This window comes from Grampus griseus, assembly GCF_964374135.1.
Source record: "Grampus griseus genome assembly, chromosome: 10".
NCBI classification, from domain to species: domain Eukaryota; kingdom Metazoa; phylum Chordata; class Mammalia; order Artiodactyla; family Delphinidae; genus Grampus; species Grampus griseus.
The window spans coordinates 32965562-32976136 of NC_139004.1; positions in this window are offsets into that span (position 1 = coordinate 32965562).

The window sequence follows — 10575 nt, forward strand, 5'->3', positions numbered from 1 at the left end:
CTGCCTGGTAAAAAGCAGGTGACTGATGCGTATTTGTCAAATGGGTGGGGGGAATACTTAAAAGCCAGGCGTGTTAGTTTTACAACGAAGAGGAACTAGGGCTCTAATTATGGGTTACGTGGCTTGTCCAAGGTCACAGAGCTGGTGGTACCTAGATCCAAGCCCTCATTCATTTGGGACTGCTGAGTATGGGGCTCTAAGTCGGGCCTGGTGGGCAGGGGGGAGAGCAGCTGGTTTCCTGGGGGATTTCTGCCTGCACGCCCACCAGCGGGTCCTTCTGGGTCCCCCTTCCCTCCATCCTCTTCCTGCGGCTCCTTTCAGCACCTCTCCCAAGCCCCAGCCGGGGAGGGGTTTGCAGGTGCAGTCTGACTGGATTCCCTCCCCTGAGGACTGGTCCCTGCCTGGCCTGGAGTCCACACCCAGGGGCCCTGGGCACCCCTGGGCACCCCTGGGAGGCCCCCATTCTGGTCTCTGAGTGGCTCCTCTCCCTGGGATGTGAATCTGGGCCCCAGAGTGGCCACACAGAACATATATCTTAAACAAACACTTCTCCTTGCTGTTTATCTCCCTGGCCTTTAAACAAACTCTTTCAGAGGTTTCTGCTGATAGGAGAGATTTACTGAAAACCATTCCTTGCTTAAAAGCTCTGGGTTTATGCTACTGGGGTGGAGGCACGTGGTTTATCCTCCGGACCACGTGTTATCCTCCAGGCCTTGATAGACGAGCAACACAGACTAATCTTTATGGAAAAGAAAATAGGAAAAGCAGGAAAGGGGAGGGGTGGAGACTGAGGGAGAAGTTTGGTTCTTGTCTTTGACTCCAGGAGGCCGTGGCAGATCTAGTACCGCAGCACCCATCACACTGCAGCCCGAGGGGGCAGGGTGTGGCGCCCGGCAGGGTGGGGCTCCCTTGAACTTTGGACGGAAGGCCCTTGGGCAGGTGAGCCTCTTCTGGGGCCCCCAGCCCCGGACAGAGGCCCGAGTGGGCCTCCCCTAGTTGGAGGAGGTGAGGGCAGGGACGCAGGGCAGCAGTCACATGACAATATTTAATCTTGTATTCGACCAACATTTAGGAAGCACCTAGTGTGTGCTGGGACCTGGGCTTACAGAGTTGAGTAATCGTTAACCTCTACCTCAGCATTTCTGTCGGCCTGGCGCTGTTCTAAATTGCTTAGCTGAATTAACTCATTAACTACAGCAGGCCTAGAAGTAGATCCTGCAATTATCCTAGTTTTGCAGATGGGGAAACCAAGGCACAGAGGATTACTGAGCCACACCCCAGAGGTTTTGGTTTAATAGGGGTGCAGTCCGGGCAACATATTCTAAAATATATCCCGAGCAGAGAGCTACTGTTATAGAGATGGACGTACTCCTTGCCCCCTCCTCGTCTTCCCAGTAGCATAGCATTTCATCAATTCTAAGGTACACACATCTTTGACGTCTGAGATATGTCTCACAATCCACTGACAGCAATATTTTTTAGTGGAACATAAAGTAATGGTGCATCTTACAATCTTAGGTTTGAGAAAGTATAGAAATAGAGAACAAATCTCTACCACCTGTGGGCACGGGCTGGGTGGGTTGCATACATTTTCTCATTACTCTACTTCCCAAAGCTTTGAGACACATCTTGTGAGCACCTCTGATGAGAAAACAGAGGCACCAGGAATTTACTAACTTGCCTAAGACCAAATTCAAACTGTGGGTTTGAATCCACAATTAAATGGCCTAATATGTATTCCTGACCCTTGAAAGGCGCTTTATACTTTTCAACCTGTCTTTACATTTATTTTGTCCACTGAAGAAGAAAGACTGAGTGGCCTTGTAAGTTACACACTGACTTCTCAGCCTGTAAATGTGAAAGACCCATGGGAGGTTTTCTTGTTTTTGTTTTTGTTTTTAAACCTACCTGGGCTTTTGTAGATAGAAGCTGCTCCTAAGAGGAGAATGGGGCCAGGGAAGTGGGCCAGGGCAGAGGCCCTGGGCAGGGGCGGATGTCATTGCAAAGACTCGGCTGACTTCCGTCTGTGCTTTGTTTGTGAAGTGAAGGGGCTATTGCGGCAGGTGGGGACGGGAACGCAGGTAGGAATTTCCACTCCTTCCCGGGCCTGCGCTCAGGCCGGAAGCCACTGCCCCTCCTCCGTGTTTACACTTGACGGGCCACACCCCTCAGGATGGCACAGACTGACACCCCTTCCCTCATCCGCCTGCTCTGAGCCAAAAGCCTTTCCCAGCACCCTGAAAGTACTTTTCAGCACCTGAGCCTTGTCCTGGGCTGGGCTTCCAGGGAAGAAAGGGGGAGAATGTGATGGGGAGGTTAGAGGTGGGGTGAGGTAAGATGAGGAGGTAGGGGGTAGTCCAAGCTAGGACAAAGTTATGTGATTGTCTTGCACTCATCACCTTTCTTTTTGTATTATTTTTTTATATTGGGACACCCAGTCTCTAAAACCTTCCCTCCCCACCTAGCAATTCTTGCTCTTAAGATACGTCATTCACAGCAAGGTAAACGTGATCGAGAGCAGCTTCCACAGCCACCCTTTCGAGAGAGAAGTGCATTTGGGCAACGGCCTCTTTGTCCATTCATTCTCTGATTTACTCAACAATTTCCTTGGACATTCCTGGGGACCCTCCATCCCATCTGAAAGCCTTATCTGGGCCATCTCTGAGCTGTTTGGTGGGCTACTGTCCAAGTTTGGGCTTTGCCAGTAATGACACCCCTACCCTCTTATACAACATCTAGGTATATTGGCAGAAACCCAAGCTCTCTTTTTCACAATACAGTGAAAGTAAAGGTAATTCACTCTCACGGAAAAAAGTTTGGGGGACTTTGCTTTAAATAAACAAGGTGGTGCTTTACCCCAACGTTCATTGCAGCACTATTTATAATAGCCAAGACATGGAAGCAAAGTTAATGTCCATTGACAGATAAATAGATAAAGAAGATGTGATATATATATATATATATATATATATATATAATGGAATATTACTCAGCCATAAAAAGGAATGAAATAATGCCATTTGCAGCAACGTGGATGGAACTAGAGATTATCATACTAAGTGAAATAAGGCAGACAGAGAAATATCATATGATATTGCTTGTATGTGGAAACTAAAAAAAAAGATGCAAATGAACTTATTTACAAAATCGAAATAGACTCATAGACATAGAAAACAAACTTATAGTTACCAAACAGGACAGAGGGGGAGGGGTAAATTAGGGGTTTGGGATTAACATATACACATTACTATATAAAAAATAGATAACCAACAAGGACATATAGCACAGGGAATTATACTCAATATTTTGTAATAACCTGTAAGGGAAAAGAGTCTGAAAAAGAACATATATCTCTATCTCTATCTATCTATCTATCTATCTATCTATCTATCTATCTATCTATCTGTCTGTCTATCTATATAAATGAATCACTTTGCTGTATACCTGAAACTAACAAAACATTGTAAATCAACTATTCTTCAATTAAAAAGAAAAAGGATGGTGCTTTAATAGGACATTTCCAGGTATCAACCAATCAGTCTATTTAGTTTGGTCGTTGCGCTGAGTTTCTTAGGGCAGTTGGGCAGGAGCCCATCCAGGACATCAGACCCTGGATGGAATTTCCAAAGGGGGCCACTGTCGATCAGGGCTCTGGATTCGTTTTTCTCTCTCTGTCCTCAGGAGAGAAAGAGCTGACTGTGAGCTATTAGGAGAAGACTCTGAGCTCAGAGCTGGAAGGGACCCAAAGAATCCTCTAGTCTAGTTTATAGAAGCTAGAGTGGCTTAAAAGTAGTACAGCCTTTTAATAAACTTAATTTACGCTGAAACCCCAAATATAAAACAACTAGGAGTTGTAGCTCTAGTTGAAGTGGGAAGCTGGATCCTACATACTCTGTTTCCCCAATTACCTTTTCAGTGGTCCAAAGGTCCCCCGTGGAGTCCCAAAGCTTGAAGTACACATATATTGGGTTGGCCAAAAATTCATTCGGCGTTTTTCCATAAGATGTTATGGAAAAACTCATCTGAACTTTTTGGCCAACCCAATAGAATCCACTGAGCTAGTTCAGTGATCCATGTTACAGACAAGTAAACTGAGTCAGAGCATGACGGGGAAGATGGTGGCCCCTAATGAGGGTCCTCCACCTCCATGGTCTGCTTTGGGTTCACGTTCATTCCCTAAATCATGATGTGTTTTCCTTTCCAACTTGGCCTGCAAAATCCTACCTGCCGTCAGCCTCAGCTCAAAGGCCACTTCCTCACGGGGCAGTCCCCAATTCTCTCATGCAGTTCTGGCTCCACGCCCAACCCCGTCGGTGTTCCCAGAGCCGGCTGCTTTTGCACCTCTCTTAGGGTCAACTTCCCTTGCATTTCTGCTCGTGAAGCAGGTCTTTTCTCCTTCACCAGACCGTTGAGCTCTCTGAGGTCAGGGCGTCTTTTTCATTTCAAGCATCCAGCCCGTGAGTAGGTGTGCAGTCACACTGAAGCTGTTGACATGTTTTCTGGGGTGAAGGTGAGATGCTTTGCCCATGGTTGTGGGAGGGTCTGCCTACTGGACAGCCCTAGTTCTCATCAACTCAGCTGGGGAAGGCCTTGAGTTTGATTAGACGGTTACATGGAGAACTGAATTAGGGTGGGGGAGGGACAGCCTTTAGAGCTTGTGAGGAGGGTCCTTACTGTCCTGAACTGGACCCTTCCCCACCCCCCAGAAGATGGGGAGCAGAAAACCGGGTAGGGGAAGAGAAGCCAGGGCCCCTACACCTCCCGCCATCACTGGTTTCCCTCTTCTCTGGCATTTTAAGAGCTCAGACTCAAACCCTTCAAGGGCTTTTGAAACAATTAGATTTGCAAGTGCCCAGCACTCAGTCTAATTGCTTAAAAGCCACTTCAGGCTCCAACTGACCCAGAGTAAAGCCTGGGGAGTGGGCAGGGGGGAGGGGAGACCCGAGACACTCTGTCGCCTTGCTTCCCAGGCCTTTCTTGGCGAGCAAGGTCTGCAGCAGGGGTGAGGCCGAAAAGGGACCTTCGATTGTCCCCAGGTAGCAGAGCAACTGAAATTTCCCTGTCCTTTCCCCAGCCCTTGCCTCCAGGGAACTCCTCACATCTAATCCTTCTCTCACACACCTTCTCATGCAAATCCCAGCAGGGCAGGTGTGTTTATGACCAATTTTCAGAGTTCAGACTAACCCAAGGTAAGGAGGCCCAGAAGGGTCAGACAACAACTCTGGGGGTATCTGACTCAAAGCTGATGCTGTTCCTCTGGGATCTTCTGCTATAGGGGCACGAGGGGCTTTTGCAACCTCTAAGTCAGTTCCACCTCTCCACGCTTTTCTGATTACTCTTCCCCCAGATTCTGGTTTTTATACAAAATTCTTCTCTCTGGCTCAAGATCCCACAATGCTCCATATCAGATAGGGTCAAATATTCCCTGCAGCCTTTGCGCCCGCATAATTTGGCCCACATCACCTTAATGCCATCCCACCCCTGTGCCTTTTCACATGCTGTGCTCTTGCCCTGCACTCCTCCGCCATCCAACGGAGACATCTATTTACGTGCCCATCATCAGGCTCAGCAGTGGGGACGCTGGGACGAATAAGTCATGGGCCCCGCTTTCAGGATGACACATTCTAGGTAGAACATAGAAATACGAACAGATGAATTTCTTTGCCAAAAATTTGTTGAGGTCCTACTATGTGCCAGATGCTGCCCTAGGCTCTAGGGACACAAACAAAACAGATAAAGTTCCCATTCTCACGGACCTTATACGGTGGAAGAAGAAACAGCAGCAACGTGTAAGCAGAGAGATATGTAAACTGCAGGATGGAGATTCCTGAGTGAAGGGAAACAAAACAGGGGGAAGAGAAGGATCTTGGAGGTGGGGCCATTTGAGCAGAGACCTGAGTGGAGGGAGGGAGCAGCTTGTGCAAAGTTCCTGAGGCAGGGCTGCTGTCCGTGTGCTCAAGGAGGAGCAAGAGGCCAGTGTAACTGGAGAAGAATGAGTGAGGGATGGCAGGGAGAGATAAACTGGGAGATTGGGATTGACATACACACAATACTATATATAAAATAGATAGCAAATAAGGCCCTACTGTATAGCACAGGGAACTCTACTCAATACTCTGTAATAGCCTAAATGGGAAAGAATGTAAAAACAGAGTGGGTGTATGTATATGTGTAACTGATTCACTTTGCTGTATACCTGAAATGAACACAACATTGTAAATCAACTATACGCCAATAAAAATTAAAAAAAAAAAAAAAAAGAATGAGTGAGGGAAAGAGATGAGATGAATCAGAGGGAACAGGGGCCGGATCATGACAGGGGCTGTAGATTCAGCAAGGACTTTGGATTCTAGAATGAGATGGGACCATTGGGGATATTGAGCGGGGAGTAATATGAACAAATATGTTTTTTTTTTGTTTTTTGCGGTACGCGGGCCTCTCACTGTTGTGGCCTCTCCCGTTGCAGAGCACAGGCTCCGGACGTGCGGGCTCAGCAGCCATGGCTCACGGGCCCAGCCACTCCGCGGCATGTGGGATCTTCCCGGACCGGGGCACGAACCCGCGTCCCCTGCATCGGCAGGCGGACTCTCAACCACTGCGCCACCAGGGAAGCCCAAATATATGTTTTAAAAGGCTCACTTTGGCTGCTGATGGAGAGCAGCCTGGAGTGGAGGCAGTAGGAGAAGTAGGGAGACTAGTTAGGAGGCTACTGCAATAGTCCAGCAAGAGCTGGTGATGGTTGGGGTATTGGGAAGTAGTCAGATTAGAGATCATTATAATACAGTGTAGACACTCTGTTATGAGAGCACAAGTCAAGGATCGCTAGAGGTTTGATCACAGAGCTGAATCTTAAATGAGGAGGAATTGGTCCAGACAAGAGATGGGAGATAGGCTAGAGGGGACAGGAAGTGCTGAGGTGCTAGCTTCACACGTTGTGAAGAGCTGGGAGCAGGTAGACAGGCCAGAGCATCATTTAGAGTCAGGGAGTGGTGTAGCCTGGGGCTGGAGAGCTGGAGAGGATGAAGAGCTGGATACCAAGGGTGAGAGCCTAGTTGAAAAGTTTGGGCTTCCTTCAGCGGGCGGCAGGAAGCCACCAAGGGTGTCAAGCCTGACCGCTTCCCCATCCAATTTGTGCTGGACAAAGGTCACTCTGAATATGGAGGGCGGGGAGGGGCAGGACTGGGGGCTGGGAGGCCAGTTAGGAGGCTGACCTGGTGACAGATGGGAGTGGCCTGGACCACAGGAGCCCGGATGGAAAGTTGCCAGGATGTTCAGGCGATGGCTGATAGGATAAAAAGGCATAGAAAACGAAGAACAAAGAGTGATCCTTGATCAGCTCCCGTGCCCTTAGACTGGGATGAGGGCCCCCTCACTTAAGGCCCTCCTCAAAGGGCAAGAAGTCTATAGAGCCCACCGGGACCGCCCTCCTTCCAGATCACTCTCCAGATACCCAGGCCCCCTAAATTCTCACGTGCAGGGTCTGTGCAGGCTGCCTCCCCAGGTCCACCCTCCAGGGTGAAGGTGCCGGGGCTGCAGGCTGCATGGGGGATTACGCAGAGCTTGGACCTGCAGACTGGGGTGGCCGAGTGGTGCTCCCAAAGCCCTTCCCAGCTGAAGGTGAAGCTGAGGATGGGAAGGGAGGGGAGGCTGGCTGGGGGCGGGGGCTGGGGGAGCACGGAGGCCCAATCTCCCTGCCCTGTCCTGAACAGAACTCCAAGAAGCCTGGGAACTCTAAATTTCAACCTGGCCTTCCAGATCTTTAGAAAGTATATGTGTCAGCCTGGGAGAATAGAACATATTTTATTTAACAGTTTGTTAACTTGATTTATAACTTTTAAATATTTAGACATATGGAATGTGGGCCTCCACTTGTACTTTTGCCTGGTCCAGGAGGGGTGAGTGGAAAACTCCCCAGGGCCAGGATTATGTCTTATTTGCCTTGTTCACCCTCCCTCCTCCGTCCCCCATCCCCGGGCCCCTGGGCCTTGGTAATTTCCATCCAACTGGAAAGAGAATCAGATCCCGGCCTGATAGTGAGATATGTGGGCTTGCTGTGGCCCCAGGGGGGAAAGGTTGGTCAGGCAACTGCAGAGGCCTTTGGATGGTGTGGCCTGGGCAGGGATTGGGGAGGACACGGACTGGGGCCCAGGGGTTAGGAGAAGGGACTCCAGGCACAGATGGCCCCGTTCACAGCCCACCTCTGCTCTTTAGGATTGCGTGGTTCGTGTAGGACAGGATAATGAAGATGATCCCTAATTACCCCCACCTCACAGGGTATTCGGGGAAGATGCAGTGAGCATCTGGCGTGTAGTTAGTGCTGTAAAACATTTGTTATTACTATCACATAAAATGGTCCCTTTGAGGGAACTTTTAAGCCAAGCTAAGGGGCAGCTCCTGGCACATCAAGGAAGGAGTCAAAGTTGGTTTTCGTGCCAGATCTTTTTCTTCCCACTTTCGAAGTTCCCCATGCGGAGTCACTCAGTGATCGGGCTGTGCCTCCCCCTAACCCCCTCTAGCGACCCCCCACAAAAGCTATCTGCTATTTCTTCAAGCTCCACCTTCTCCATCCTCCCATTCCCTGGAAGCCTGGCCAAGAAATTCACTTGCACACATCTTGCGGGATCTCAGTGGAACCCCGGAATCCTAACCACTAGGCCACCAGGGAACACCGCACTTGCAAATCCTTGAGGCTGTAGTTCACAGGAAGATGTCAGTGGGTGAGAATGGGCCCAGCACTCTGCTGAGTGCCCTAAACTCACCATCTCATTTAATCCTTTTAGATAATCCTAGAAACTCTGTTCCAGATGTTAGGATCCCTATTTTGTACATGGGGAGACTGGGGCAGAGAGAGGTTAAGTAACTGGGTCAGGATTTCTCAGCAAATAAGTTACAGAGCCAGGACCAGCAACTAAGAACGAGTGGCTGGAGTCCACTCTCTTTCCCAGGAGGAATCCAGCCTTATTTGGAGCTCCTGTGATACTCCTGCGGAATAGAGTTTAGACCATCTGGAGACAAGGCCCTGTCCCAATAGAGACACTTTGAAGATGGGAGGATTGCAGGCACTTAGCAGGCTGATGGCGGGCTGAAGATCTGGTTTGTCAGGGAGAGGAAGTTCTTTTGTTTTCCTTCAGATTATAGTTGAGGACTTTCCAGGCAAAAAACAAGCAAACAAAATAACCCTCTCTTTTCAAGGGACAAGGGCTATGGGTGGGTCTGGAAAGGAAGGTACTTTGTGTTTTGGAAATTCTGAGACAGAGGTTTTTTGGGGCAGTACGGTTTCTAGTTAGAGGGGATTCTATAGGGACAAGGAGCTGCTCCTTCTCCTCTACAACCCTGGTGACTTGGGCTCCTTGGAAAGCTGCCCAATTTGGGGAGCAAAAGCCCATGAAGCGATACTCAGCCATCACTTGCTTGTCAAGTGGAGACAGCGACATTTGATTCTGGCCCCTGCCCTCAAGAGCTTACAATCTCATAGGACGATGGATACACACACTGCGGGAGCTTCACATGGAAAGAGCACCAGCTGAGGCCTGCCATCTGGCCCTGATGTGAGCCTACTGTGTGACCTTGGGCAAGTCACTTGCCCTCTCTGATCTTGGTTTCTCATCCATAAAATGAGAAAGTTAGTATTGATCACTGGGTGAAACCTTTTTTTTCCTTTTAACCATGGGACCTGGAGTTCTAATGCCATTCAGCACTGGACTCTGGTGCGAACAGCAGAGCTCCTCTGCTTCTGAGAGGTAGGGAAACCACACTCTATCTTCTTTCTCTTCTTTTCCAGGGCAGCTCTAAGTGTCTCTGATGGTAAGGCCTGAACCACATTGAGAAACCTCAGGAACAGCCTCATGAAGGAAGTCAGGTGGACTTGAAGGCTAGAAGGATTCTGATGGGTGGAGGTGTGCGAAGGGCACACCAGGCAGGAGGCAGGATGTGAGAAAAGATGCAGAGACAGGGAAGGGCAAGGTTGACACAGGTGCGACCAGCCTGGCTGGAATGGAGGAGATATACATGAAAGGAGGTGAAAAGCGCCGCCTAAGAAAGAGGTTCCCAGGTGGCAGCCATGGGAACTTCACAGGTGCATCAAGGGGTAAAGATGATTTCCGCCACAACTGGGAACACACGTCCAGGTTCCTTCCTACAGAAGGGTGGGGTATACCCTGCTGCCAGGGGAAGGGTAAGAACCAGCATCCAGGAAGTAGTAATAACAATGGTATCTACTTCAGAGCGTCGTTCAGAGGGTGAAATGAGTTAGTGTACGGAGCTGTGTCTGGCACATGGGGAATGTTGCGTAAGACTTTGTTAAATATGGTCAGACCGGGGAGGACCCTGAGGTCGCCAAAGTTGTGCATCTTTCCTGACCTCTGACCTAGCATTGGTAGTGATGGCTTAGAGTAGTGATGGCTTAGAATTTCTCCAGCTTCAGTGCTCGCCCATGATGGTGATTCTGCGACATGTGTGCGCACGCACGTGTGCACGCGTAGGGTAGGGAGCGTAGCCGCAGGTGTCTGGCCACTCCCTGATACACACGCACACACGTTCCCTTCCTCATTCCTTTCTCTGTTGCTGGTTTGCTCC